The sequence below is a fragment of the Microcebus murinus genome, chromosome 19 (genome assembly GCF_040939455.1).
Source record: "Microcebus murinus isolate Inina chromosome 19, M.murinus_Inina_mat1.0, whole genome shotgun sequence".
Taxonomy (NCBI): Eukaryota; Metazoa; Chordata; class Mammalia; order Primates; family Cheirogaleidae; genus Microcebus; species Microcebus murinus.
The window spans coordinates 32,409,290-32,423,641 of NC_134122.1; positions in this window are offsets into that span (position 1 = coordinate 32,409,290).

Below are 14,352 nucleotides of genomic sequence, written 5' to 3' on the forward strand. Positions count from 1 at the left end.
TACAAGGTGGATCTTCACTGTGGTTGGCCCCGAGCCCTGTCCTCGCCTGCAAGCACTGCCAATGCTTAGTCAGACACACACCTACAGCCCCACTGCCAGTCCCTGGTTAGCTTGGTTGGGGATCCTTGCTAATATTTTGAGCATCATCCCTCCCTGGGGTGCTAACTTAGAGGAGAGTGGGGTGAGGGCCAAATTCAAGGATACATTCTCCTTCCCAGGAGATTTATTAAAGGAGTGAATGATCAGATTGAAGGGATCTTTCTGGGGGTGGCGAGACCCCCTGAAGGACCCTCTGAGGTTTTCTTCCCACACTGTACTGCTCCCTTCTTTGGTCATGGCCATTCTTGAACAAGTCAGGGGCCAGGACTCCATCCTGGCCACTCAGGGAAAAATGCATGCTAATCGTCAGGCAGATGACTGGACCAGGAGCATTGTTGGTCAGGACAGATGGCTATTCCCAGTGCACTGGCCATCTGCACATAGCCAGCGAACTGAAAGCCCAGATGTACAGAAGACTCTGCACACATCACTCTCCCGGGGAGCTGCTATGGAAATCCTGAGCACCCAAGGCCACCAGTCAAGCCATAAACTCACCAGCATTGACCCAACTCCCTCACAATCTTCCCTGTAGCACCCCCTGCCCCCAAGTCCCTATCGAGCCATGCAAACTGATTGTGTGTACTTCCCCGAGGTTCCACGGGGGCGTGATTTTTATGTGGCCTCTCTGGCAAGCACCAGCATCTGTGACTGTGGAGAAATCATGCCAATACAGAGATGCAACTGTTTGTCGAACAGTTGCAAGAATTGAGAGTGTTCTTAGTCTTTTAAAACTAAAAATAAATTTACAATATCACTAACCTTACAGATCCATCCATCCAATCCCTTTTGTAAATGCATTTTTTATTGTGAGAAAATGTATGTAACATAAAATTTACCATTTTAACCATTTTTAAGCATAAAATTCGAGGGCATTAAGTATGTTCATAATGTTGCACAACCATCACTAGTATCCATTTACAGAATTTTTTCATCGTATCAAGCGAACTCTCTGTACCCATTAAACAGTAACTCCCCTCTTTTCCGTTCCAAAAAATAAAAAAAACAACTAACTAAAATCTTAGAATTTTCACAGGGTATAAAGTTAAATAGGCGCCTTCTCTTTTGAACATGAGGCACAAAAGTGTTTATAAGAATTGTGCAAGCAAGGACATGCTTTTGACTAAATCGGCTTAATTTTTTCAGAATTGGCTTTTAGATAGGGACAGCATTTTTTTTTTCACCTAAAAGGTCTATCATTACTCTTTTTAGGTATTTTCTTATAGAAGAATGAGACTATGTTTACAAAGAAAGATGTATATAAGCAAATAAAATTACTTAAGATTAAGATTTTTCTTCCTAGTAGTTTATTTCTGTGGGACAAAGTAGGTTACATCTCACCTAAAAGGTCTATCATTACTCTTTTTAGGTATTTTCTTATAGAAGAATGAGACTATGTTTACAAAGAAAGATGTATATAAGCAAATAAAATTACTTAAGATTAAGATTTTTCTTCCTAGTAGTTTATTTCTGTGGGACAAAGTAGGTTACATCAGGTATAGCTAGTTATAATGTAAATTTCTTCAGGGTAGTGTGGTAGAATGCAAAAATGGCTACAAATTGTTCTCATCCTTGTACATAAACTATCCCCACATGGACTTGGTGATTCACTTTTGGCCAATGGGATGTTGGCAAATGAGATACAAGCAAATGAGATACTTGAAAACTGCTTACACCTTGGGGTTTGCCTCTCTTGGAAAACTGTGACCACTACTGTGTTGAAGAGCCCAGGCTAGCCTGTTGGATGATGAGAGACACATAGTTCTCTTACGCTCATCACCCTAGCTGATGGCAAGCCAACCATCAGATATGGGAGTTGGGCCATCATTGGCCAGTTGAGCTCAGAGGCATGAATCAGCTCATTCAAGACCAGCAGAAGAACCTTGTGCCTTCCTGAAGCTTAGATGTGATGTGGGAGGTAGAACAACCATATTGTGTTCACGAGGCAAGAAGCATTCACTAAAGGATGACTGTGCAGAAAGATAAGCAGAAACTAAGGTCTCTGATGGCATCATGGAGCTATAGAGGCAGTCCTGGAAAGCCTACCTTTGGATTTATTGTTGTATGAGAAAAAGAAAATGCTATTTTGTTCAGCCAGTATAGGTTGGGTCTCTGTAACATGCAACCAATGTTATTCCTAACTGAAAAAATGGTTAATTAAAAAAACACAGTTTTCCCTGAAGAAGCTTCTGTAAGAGCTCTTCCCCCATCTCCCCACTAATTATGACAAAGAAAAGACACCTGGGGACCTGAGGACCTGCAAAAGACAGAGAGACTTTCTGGGTTGCTCAATACAATCAAAAGAGCTTTTAGGGTTGAGTTGGAAGCCAATGAGTGGAAAATGAGTTACTTAATCCTGGTAACCAAATGAAAGGAGACCAGAAGCTTCTAAGGCAAACTAGGTATGGAGCCAGGAAGTAGGACTAAGAGAACAAGGAGTGAGAGTGTGAAGGAAAGAAGGCCACCTTGGGGGACACCTGGAACCATATATTATTGGTCAAGTTAACCATAGCTGTAGGAATGGCGGCATAGTAAATGGGGGTCTCGCAGACTGAAATGATTCTTCCCTCTGGTTTGTGCAGTTGAAACTTCTCTTCTCCAGTTGGAGAGTTCCTGGCCTGGGAAAGCCGCACTCGGTTGCCCCAGGACTGTTACTGAGAAAACAGCGAGGGTGAAATATCCCTTCTTCACTCGCTGTCAGCCTGGGTTCCAGAAAGCACGTTTTGTAAACACCTGAACTTCTGGGCTTTGCCTTCTGTCCCCTACTCTCCGCCTGTCTCTGCTGTGCCAGGCCCTTCCCTTCACATTTGCTTCCTGAAATACAGTCTCGTTTCCCTGCCGTGCCTCTGTGATTTATGTGTGTGAGCACCGCAGTGGAGCAAGTAAGACATTCTTCACTTTCATACCTGACACTCGAAGAGACATAAAAGTAAGTCTCTGAAGTCAGACTCGAGCATCTCTTGATTAAGAATTCAATTGCACATGTGATTTACTCAATTTGCGCTTGAGGAAACAAGGGAAGTTGAAGATAATGGGATTGGCAAACTCTCATTTCTGCCTCTCTCAAGTGCCGGGATACCCAAGGAACCAGGGTGGAGCTGATGAGACGTCTGAACTTGAGCGTGGACTGCAGAGAAGCAGAAGATGCTGGTGGTTGGCTCACCTGGGTCTGCTTCGGGGAAATGTGAGTTGGGAAGCTCTTCTGATGTCAGCTTTGATTAAGCGAAGTCAGCAGGCTAAGGGATGAGATCAAAGATGTTGGAATCGGGTGCAGATATCCCGAAAGGAACAGCAGTCCAGATTCAGGAGTTCTGGTCTGGGTTTTGCCATCGATGAGCTGTGAGATCTTGCACAAGGACATATGAAGGGGTCTCAGTCTCTTGACCTAAAAAATAGGATGGAGGACCTGATGTGGTGGCCCATGCCTGTAATCCCAGCACTTTGGAAGCCTGAGGTGGGGGGATCACTTGAGGCAAAGAGTTCAAGGCTGCAGTGAGCTGTGATTGCCCCATTGTACTCTAGCCTGGGCTGGGCCATGGAGCAAGACCATGCCTCTAAAAAAAAAAAAAAAAAAAAAAAAAAAAAGTGGGAGAGACTAAGTAATTACATGAAGATCCTTTTGACTTACTTATGGAAGAATGAGAGGTGAGGAAGAAGAGGCAGTAAGTATAGAAATATTTATGATGAATTTTAGCATGAAGGGTAACTAAGAATGGGCCAAGAGTTGGAGGGATATCTTTAAAATGGGAGATAATGAAACATCTTTCTATGATTCAAGATGGAGGGATCAATGGAAGATATGGAGAGATAGGAGATCACTGTAGTAATAAAGTCTTTGAGTGGGTGAAAGGGGAGGGAAGGTAGCACTCAACTGGCCTGTGATGTTATCAGGGACAATTCATCCCCTGTAACTGAATGGGAGGTTAGTACATGGACATGAGTGTCAGGAGACAGCTGGATTTGATAATGGAAAACAGACATTGTTCTTATCTGATAGTTCCTGTATCCTCAAAATGCGTAAGAAGATGCTGTCAGCCTAGGTGGTGGGAGGTGTTTTGGAGGTTTGACAAGAAAGAAGTTGTGATGGCACCTCAGAAAGCGAGAAGGTGACAATGCTAGGATAATACAGCAGGATTGTTGGCCAGTGGTGAGCACTGATTTGAGACACGTGGTCACAAATTTCAGGTGAGACCAGTCAGCAAACCTGTGGGATTTCTTTTCCAGCAGCATCCAGCTGCCTGAGTACAGGCACAGAGGAGGTGGATGGAGGGGTTCGGTGAGCCAGTGGGGAGCTGGGAGCGAGAGGTGGACAGAAGAGGTGTTTGTAAAGGGATGCGTGGAATCTAGACTGTGCCGAGAGGAAAGTGAGCACCTGAGAAAGGTGATAGACAGTGAAGAAGTAGTAAAATGAATGGACTGGAGGTCTCCAAAGGTATCAAAGAATTGGTGGCCTATGGTTCTAGAGCAAGTGGGCTGGAAAGTGGTGATGAGAAAAGCACAGGTTGATGGGAATTTGAGCCTTCTTCCTGTGGTTCATTCTGCAGGTTGAAGATGGGTGTGTGGGAGTCTGAGGATGCAGGTCCAGTCCTGTTGAGGTGCCCTTTCCTTCTTCTCAGTTTTATAATATTTACATTCTTCTGGTGAATGAATAGACAAGGCGAAGGATCAGTGCAGCTCATTCCCACTATTGTAAAACAAAGTCAAATCACACGTGCTGTTTACCGAATCTAGCAATAGTACATGCTGTCGTGTGTGTGTGTGTGTGTGTGTGTGTGTGTGTGTGTGTGTGTTTTGAGACAGTCTTCCTCTGTCACCTTGGGTAGAGTGGCATCATCATAGCTCACAGCAACCTCAAATTCCTGGGCTGAAACGATCCTCCTGCCTCAGCCTCCCAAGTAGCTGGGATTACAGGTGCATACCACCACACCCAGCTAATTTTTTCTATTTTTGGTGAAATGGGGTCTCACTCTTACTCAGGTTGGTCTTGAACTCCTGAGTTCAAGCGCTCCTCCTGCCTTGCAGAGTACTAGGATTATGGGCGTGAGCCACTGTGCCTGGCCTATGTATGTGTGTTTTTAAGAGGTTGGTTTTTGTTGGGTTGAGTGGCGAGCCATTGGTTTTCTCCATGCTCTTCTAATAATTCCCTGGTCCATACCACTGACTGATGAAGGGAGTGTCTTAGCTGTTGATAACCCGAGCCCAGGGTAGGAAGATCTGGACTCCTCTAAATTATGCTAAATGTTGGCATAGGCATAGGCAGATCCTAAGATCTGAACACCCACACTGAGAGAAAGGTTGGTAGGGCACATAGGTTGTTTCTGTTATACAGATGAGGTCACAGGCCTGGAGAGGTGACACCTGCCCCCCCTTCCACATTCTCCATCTTTGAAAAAACACCACTATTCACTCAGTTGGTGTCAAACAGGCATCTCCTTTCCTGCTATTGCTATGGAAATTGTATTTTCTTTTCCTAATCCGTTAGAAGTTACTCCAAAAGTTTTTAACATGCATATCCGATGGAGTTTAAAGTTTATCCTTATTTTTGTTCTGAAAAGTACATGATCTTTAGAATACTTTATATAGTCTTCTTCACTTTTACTTCAATTGTTATCAAGTATTTTAGTTCTACGTCGCTTTAACCCGTCCCCCATTTCAAACTTGATTATTATTTTTTTTACTATAAATGCCTTGACATTCACATACCTACTTTTGTGTGTGTGCATGCGTGTGTGGAGAACACTCATTATTTCTTCTTGTACCCCATATCCTCCTTCTCAGTTCAATTTCAATTTTACTAACGTATATCTTTTGTAGCGCTTCCAAAGTGAGTGTCAAAAAAAGCCTTTAAACAAATTAAATTTAACAGAGTGTTACCTAAAAAAAAAAATAAATAAATAAATAACAAAACGAAAAAAGCCCATGAGGTTTACACTTGGGAGAAAGGAGTGCTCTATTTCTGGCTCTCAGCTTGCAGTGGCCATTCCCGTGAGCTGGCAAGCACTGCTCTGTCCACAAGCCAGGGACACGTGTTTCAGGGGCGAGATAAAAGGGAACAGGATTTTATACCGAGTGGCTAAATATACATATCTAACAAACTATAGGAGGAGTCATGAATATTTATGAAGAGAAAACGTGAATGTGTAATTGTGCTCTATTAACCCCCCCCCCCATCCCCTGTATGGCTGGGAACTCAATTTTAAGGTTTTCTCGTGTCGTCCCCACAGCTGAGACGGTGTCTTTTTAGTTGGTGGAGCGTAGGGTTTTATTTTTGGTTCCTGAGAGTTTAATTGAGCCAAGAACCATTCCTGAATTGGGCAGCCCAGGAGCCGGAATAGGTTCAGGGCAACTCTAACGCTGCCATCTGGTCAAAGACGTACAACAGGAAAAGGAAAGTGATGTATAGAAAACAAAAAGTGAGGTACAGAAATAGCTGATTGGCTACAGCCGGTGTGTGCCTTATGTGAACACAGTTTGAATGGTTGGCCGCCTTTGATTGGCCGAAACTTGGTAATTGGCGCAAGAGTTATAGTCTGTTTATATCTCCGGGCTGCAGTTCACTATAATATATGGAGAAACCTTTGGCCAAACTTAAAGTATGTAAGGAGGCAGCTGTAGGCTAAACTTAATTTAACAAAGGTATGCGAGTGAAAATATTAATCTGATTTTGTCTGAGAATGTCTTTCTCTTCCCTTCATTCTTAAAAATAGTTTATCTGGATATAGAATTCTAGGCCAACAGTTATTTTCCCTAAGTGCTTTGAAACTATTATCCCATGGTTTTCTGATATCTGCTTTTATTGATGAGAAGACTAAGCTGTTTCTAGTTCAGTTTTAATTTTCCTTTCAAAAATTACTTTGAAGGTTTTTTTTTTTCTTTTGTTTCTTTTTGATGCATTTGGTTTTCATTTCAGTCTATCTGGATTTTGGAATTTGTGATTCTTCCATTTAAAGACTCATACACACCTTGATTCAATTCTAGAAAGTTTTCAATTGGAAATCCTTTGATTATTGCCATTCCTCCCCTCATTTTTGCCTCTAGAACTCCAAATACTTATTTGTCAGCTGTGAGTTCTTTTATGCTGTTCTCCATGGCTCTTGATCCGTCTTTCATATTTTTCATTTCTCTGTCTTGCTGGTACATTCTGGTGATTTCCCCAAATTTATCTTCCAGTTCCTGCTACAGTTTAAAAAATTTTCTTGATCCCATGTTTAACCTAACCATGGAGTTTTAAGTGTTTATTTCTAGAAGGCCTAATAGCTCCTTTCCAAGTCTGCCTCTTCTTTTTCCATACAGATTTGTTGTTCATTATACCTTCTTTTTAAACCAGTAATTTCAAACATACCTATTTCACACTTTCTTATCATTCCTTTATATGCAGTTCTTGGGAGCCAAATGTCTTTATCGAATTTGCTCACAGTCCCTCAGTGTGGTTCATTTTTCTTATTTTTTGGTAGTTTTGTACTGCAAATTCATATTAATCGGGGATTATCTACATCTGGGGGAAGTTTTTGTGCTCACTTGTATACTATTCCCTTTGAAGCAATTGATATTTTTTTGTTGATGCCATTTTGGGGCTCCACTGACCTACAAAAGCTTTTTTAAAATGTTGAATAGTTGGTTTGTGAACTAAAATAAAATCTTAAGTCCCCAAGCTTATTGAATGGGCCCTCTCTTTGCCAAGGGGACCCCAGAAATACCTTGAGGCTGTATTACTTGACATGAAAGGGAGGTAAGACATGTCAGGTCATGCCCTTCTTGGAGATATCCTTTGTATCTATTAACAGACCTAAGTCTATACAAGACAAAGCTTAAACCACACCTGCAGGTCATCAATTTACTTAACAGGTCATTTGAGTCTTGTTATATGTCCAGCGGCTTATCTTTGATTAACAGACTTCCTTATCTTAATTTAAAATGTTCCAAGCCCTTAGAGAAAACTTCATTTCTTTAACCAATTACAATTGAAGAGTCTTTAAACCCACCTATAACCTGTAATGCTCCGCTTTGAGATGTCCTGCCTTTTTGGGCCAAACCGATGTATGCCTTCGTGTATTGAGTTATGACTTTACATGTAATCCCTGTCTCCCTGAAATGTATAAAACCAAACTGTGACCCAACCACAAGGAGGCCACTTGCTCAAGGCTTCTTAGGCATAGCTGTCTGGGCCATGGTCCATTCTCATGTATTAGAATAATGTGAGAATAAACCTCTTAAAATTATTTTACAGAGTTTGGGTTCTTTTCTGTTGACAGTTTATACTTCCTTTATGTCTCAGGAAATGTAATTTGGACTTTAAATCTTCATGTGCAACTTGCCTGAAATTTGGATATTTTATAAGTAACATTCTTTCCAAAAGCTTCCTTGGGCAGGTATGTAGAACTAATTTCCTATCTAAGGCCGAGACAGTCCTTTGAATCGCTGCATGTCACACAAGTAGTTTAGTTTCAGCTCCCCACTCTTCTCAGCCCTGAACCCACATTTCTTGTCCCCATGTAGGAATTAAAATCCAAGCCACTGGGATCTATTGTATAGTCTGGAGAAGCAGCCGAGTGGCTCCCCATGGAGTCAGCTTGGTGTTTCATTCCATTTTTAATTTTTCTCATTGCATTCGGCAGTGGCATTGAGGATGCCACTTTCTTAGTTTTAAACTCACCCCATATTTTATAGTTAGATTGTATCCAAAATTTCTATTTGTTTTGGCAAGGGTGGGGCCGGCCTGTGTCAGCTCAGGATGCATATTGCCAAAAGCAGTCCCTGCCATATTTACCTTCTCATTTGCGTACTGGTAACACATTAGTCACCCACTAATTGGAAAGAGAGCCTGAAACTGTCACACACGTTAAAATAAAACCAACCAAACAACCAAACAAGAAAAGTGTTCAAGCCAGTTTGTTGACTAAAATAATTAAGTTTACAGATTTTATAAAAGTTAAAATCCAAAATATTGAGCATCTCAGGTACTATATGGTGCATGATATAGTCCTGAATCCAAGCCTTGGCTTGGCTACTCACCAACAGTATAATCGTGGGGGCATTAAGTCTCTGAAACTCACCTTCCTAATCTATGAAATGAAGATAATGTCTACCTCCCATGTGTCCAGTGAAAGGTAAAAGAGTTTGTATGTGTATAAGTGCCCAGAAGAATGCTTTTATATTTATATTAAATTTATACTTATTTAGAAAATGTTCCATTTATCCAATTTTATTAAGTAGAGTATCTCTTTCTCTTATCTCCATCTCTTCCCAAGTACACAGGGTAGTGGGTTCTCTTCTGTAGCCAGTGGCTACAGAGCACCAGCCCTGTTAGTTTCAATAGTGAACATTGACAAGACACATAGGAGAGCCACTCCTTACAAATGCCCAGTGCAGAGGACGTGTCTTGTGCTCTACTTAACATCCTTTCAGCCTACCTTATGGTCTGGCTGTTGCTGTGGTAACTAGCTGTCTGCAGGTGTAACTTGATGACTATCTGCAGGTGTAACCTTTTCTGAGCTGCACCATGTCACTCTTACCTTCTGCCTGAAGCTTCTGTCTCATGGGATGTCTACAGGAGCGACTTGGCCATTCTGATACATGCCCTTGAGTAGTTATGGATGTGAGAGGGAACCAACACCCATTGGGCAGCACTTGACCAATAGGGGTTGGGAGTTGGCATTTAAATACCACCCCCTCCATCCTAGGACACCCAATTCTCTACACTGTACATGGCTGTGCTCTGGAGGTCAGCACTCCAGGATCTTTTAGAGTGCCCAGCTTAAGATCACAGCCATGGATTGTCTTTGAGCCCCCCAATTTCACTCCCCAAGATTGTGCTCTTATTCCTTGGTATTAATTCCCCAAATAAAATACCTGGACTCCCTTTTGGGAGAGCACAGGCTAAAATACCTGGCTGAATTCATCAAGAGACTAGATTTTCCACACGAGTAGGTGAGAGCTCAATGTGATATAGCTAGAATTAAGTCATAAAGCTAAGTGTTATCGCTAATGTGAAGACATTTGTGTTGACAAGCTTGTGAAACCAAAGGCGTTTAGGTTGCAGAGATCTCTTTATAATTTATGTCATATCCTTTCCCAAAGAGGATGTGAGATAAAGAGGATGTCTAGAAATCATTTAAATATCAAAAATATACAACCAACACCACACATAAAGCCTGGCATTGCCATGTTCGGTGCATTGAGTGACAGATCTACCCAGTGAATGGAAATCCATCACCGGAAACCCTTAAGGAGAAAAACCTTAAAGAGACAATCGAGTGATATCTCAGCAAATGATATAAATTAGGAGTGTATTTTCCTCTAAACCTTTCCTGTACTTGGAATGGCAGATGTAATTTCTGCTCCCTGGCATCACTCTAATGTGGTTATGATTAGGAGATGAGTCTAAACCCCAGCCCGAGCTGACCTGTGCTCATCTCTTGCTTGCAGGCGATAAGGGAACAATTGTGTCACTTGCTTGGATGACCAGTCAGTGAGTGGTCAGGGCCCTCCCCAGCTTGGCCCCTACAAAGAAACTGGCTGCAATTGCCAACATTAGAAACAGGGCATCCGGTTGGTATTTCTTCAGCAGAGAACCAGCTTTTGATGTTTTTCGTTGGCTGTGCTTTGCAGGTCAGATGCCAGATGTATAATGAATATGCAGAAGACTGAGGATGCCGACTGTTCCAGGCGTCTCTGACAGTCTGCCCGGCTCTGAATGATTCCTGTATTGCTCCTGCTGTAACAGCCTGTACTTGGGGCTGAAAGCAACACCTCTCCTCTTGTTTCAGTGCCAGGTGGGTGGAATTTACCTTTGACAAAAATTATATAGCAGAAAAGTCAGTCTCCATGAGCTGGAGGGGAGGAAGTAGGTTGAATGCTGACCTATTTGAATAAACACCCCAATTACAGCCCCTGATTGGATGCAAACTTGAGCAGACTGCCCAGAAAAGGACAAAGTGATGAGAGATGAAAGCTCAGAGCGGCGGGGACAGCTATAGGGAACAGACAATGGAGCGTCAGTGCTCTGAAAAGCCGTGTCACTGAAGGAGAGATCAGAGCACACAGAATAGGAGCGGCATTCAAAGAAATAACAGAATAAAACAGTGCTGAGCTGGAGAAAGGCCTACATCTGCAGATCAAAAGTGCTCGCCAGGCACCAGACAGAAAGAATGAAAACAGATCAACACCTAGAAATACTCTGGTGAAATTCTTGAACTTCAAGGACAAAGAAATAATCACCCACGCAGACTCCAGAGAGAACAGACTAATGACAAAAGAATAAAAGTCAGGCTTACCTTGGCTTGTCTTTTGCAGCTCTAACAAGGAGACAACATGGACCAACGATGACAGCTTTGAAGGGACAGTGAGTCATCACACATGATTCTGCTCATGTGTGAAGGCATAAGGAAGGCATCCTCAGAGAGGCAAAGACTCAAGAGCAACCCCAGACACCGACCTACACTCAGAAAGCTAAGAAAGAGGCATGACAGCCACCCAAAGCTTGACTCATGGTAAAGAATCCACAAATAACTCAACTGGGCATAAAGAAGAAGACAGCAAGCACTGAAGTCATCAAAACACAGGCTGAATTTAAATAACCGTTGTAAATATGTTTTGAAAACAGAATTCAAATGTCATCATTACTTCTGGAAAGAGAGAAGATCAAAAATAAGCTAGGTCAAAAATTTCCTTGGCCGGGCGAGGTGGTTCACACCTGTAGTCCTAGCACTCTGGGAGGCTGAGGCTGGAGGATTGCTTGAGGTCAGGAGTTTGAGACCAGCCTGAGCAAGAGCAAGATCAAGACCCTGTCTCCACTAAAAATAGAAAAATTATCCGGCCATCGTGGCACGCACCTGTAGTCCCAACTACTGGGGAGGCTGAGGCAGGAGGATCACTCGAGCCCAGGAGTTTGAGGTTGCAGTGAGCTAGGCTGATACCCAGGACAACAGAGTGAGAATGTCTCAAAATAATAATAATAATAATTCCGAATGTGCCTATAAAAGCCATGAGGCAGGGATAGAGGGCTCATGTCCCCAGCTAACAGCAGGTTCATTCTTGACCTCCACGGGGCAAAAGGTCTGGAACAGCGATGGGGTCCCCCCTGCTGTTCTCCTGCTGGTGGTGACATTTCCACTGCTTCCCTTCGGTTCTGCCTTGGTCAGTGGTCAAGGGTCTCTCGTCGCCTGTATCTGCATGTAGCGATTCTGAGTGTCCTCCCCTGAGTTGGAGGAAATCGGGCGGAACTTACAAGAATGCTGGATAGTCACAGGCAGGGCAAAGAGTGAGTGTGTTTGTGTGAGCTCCGTGTGCAGGGAAGGCCACTGCTCAGGAGCAGCTTGTGTCCTGCTCTTCTGCATCTTGGCTCTCTCCCGAGGAAGGTCCCAGCTTCATCTTCTCCCATCATCTTCCTCCTATTCCCATGTGATGCTCCCTGTCTTCCAACCTCAAGTCTGGCTTTATGCAGTCTCTGGAAGAGGAGACACTGGTCTCATGCTCCATCATCTTCCTCTGGCACCTTGAGTCTTTGTTCTCACCTCATGGTAGGCAGGCTGCCCTCAGGGTAAGGGTGATAGAATGGAGAGAATGTTCTATTCTTCAAATGGAACAGCCACACTCACAATCCGAGATAACCCAACTGTCACATTGGATTCTGTAACCCTGTCACTCTGGTCTCTATAGCCTTTTATACAGTGGAATATAATCCATGTGCGACAAAGCACACAAAACAAAGATATACAACATGATGATTTATCACAAAGCAAACAAAGCTGTGTAGCTACCCCAGGGGCCAAGAGGCAGAACTTGGCCAGTGTCCAGAGTCCTCCTTGGGTCTCTTCCCAAGCACCACACCTTCCTCCCCAACAGAAGCACCACCCTGACTTTTATTAGGAATCACTTATTTGCTTTTCTTCAAAATTTCACATGTATTCTCAAGCTTGAGTTTGATCTTGTCCTGCCTGGTTCTTGAACTTGGTGTAACCGAAGTCACAGAGTATGCATTTAGCTGTGGGTCCACTTTGTCTTGATTAATGATACATTCTGCACAATTCATCCATGTTGTTGCATGCTGCCAAAGTGCATTTGGCTGTGTTGCTGCACTCCGTTGTATATACCATGATTTCGTTACCCGTTCAACTGTTGACGGACACTTGGGTTGTGTCTAATGTTTGGCTATTACAAACAGCACTCTTACGAGCACTCTGATTTCTTGGTACACACGTGCCTGCATCTCTGCTGAGTGCATCTCTTAAATCAACTGGGTGCACATTATGTGGCTTTATTACCTTTAACTTCTGCGGCTGAGTTATTGATTTGGGGATGTGTTTTTCAGCCCTGGCACTTGTATCTTGACTTAAGAATGCTTGAGTGACACTGTTACAGGATATAAAAAGGCATCATAAATGACAACACTAGTAAATGTTGAAATAATAGCATGATAGCCATCAAACTCACACGTGGCAGTTCTCATGTATATACACTGCTTATGTACCCCCCTCCTCCATGAGTTGGTGAGGGCTGCTGTTTACCAGCTGAAGTGCTTGCCTTGAAGCAACAGCATGAACACAATTACCATCTTCTAGGTCCACCAGCTTTGAACTTAAGTGCTTCTTGATGAAATTATTTTTCAGTCTGACATCCTGGTATTATTTATAGTATTATGCATAAAGTGAGGTTGTGTTAATATTATAAAAACACTATTTTAAGATGGAAGAATTTAAAAGTACATAACAAGCAACTTCATTGTACCTCTGAGTGCCTACTTCCTCAGCCACACAAACACACAGCAAAAGAGCAAGACTGAATCATGGTGGAAAACTACAAATAGACCAGTAACAAGTAAGGAGAAAGAGCAGCACTCAAAAGCCTCCCAACAAAGAAAAGCTCCAGATTAGATGGCTTCCTGAGTGATTTCTAATAAACATTTAAAGAAGAATTAATGCCAGAGCTTCTCAAACTCTTCCAAAAAATTGAAGAGGAAGGAATACTTTCAAACTCATTTCACAAGGTCAGCATTACCCTCCTATCAAAGCCAGATAAAGCCACTGCAAGAAAAGAAAACTACAGCCCAATATCCCTGATGAACATAAATGCAGAATTCCTCAACTAAATACTAGCAAACAAAATCTAATATGTAAATATAAAAAATAAATAAAAATATATCATATCTAATTATATATAAAAACATATGATATTGGAAGACATATACCAAAATATTATCAGGGCTGTTTGGGGGGGGGTTAGAGATGATATGGATAACTTTTATTTCTTTTTATTTTC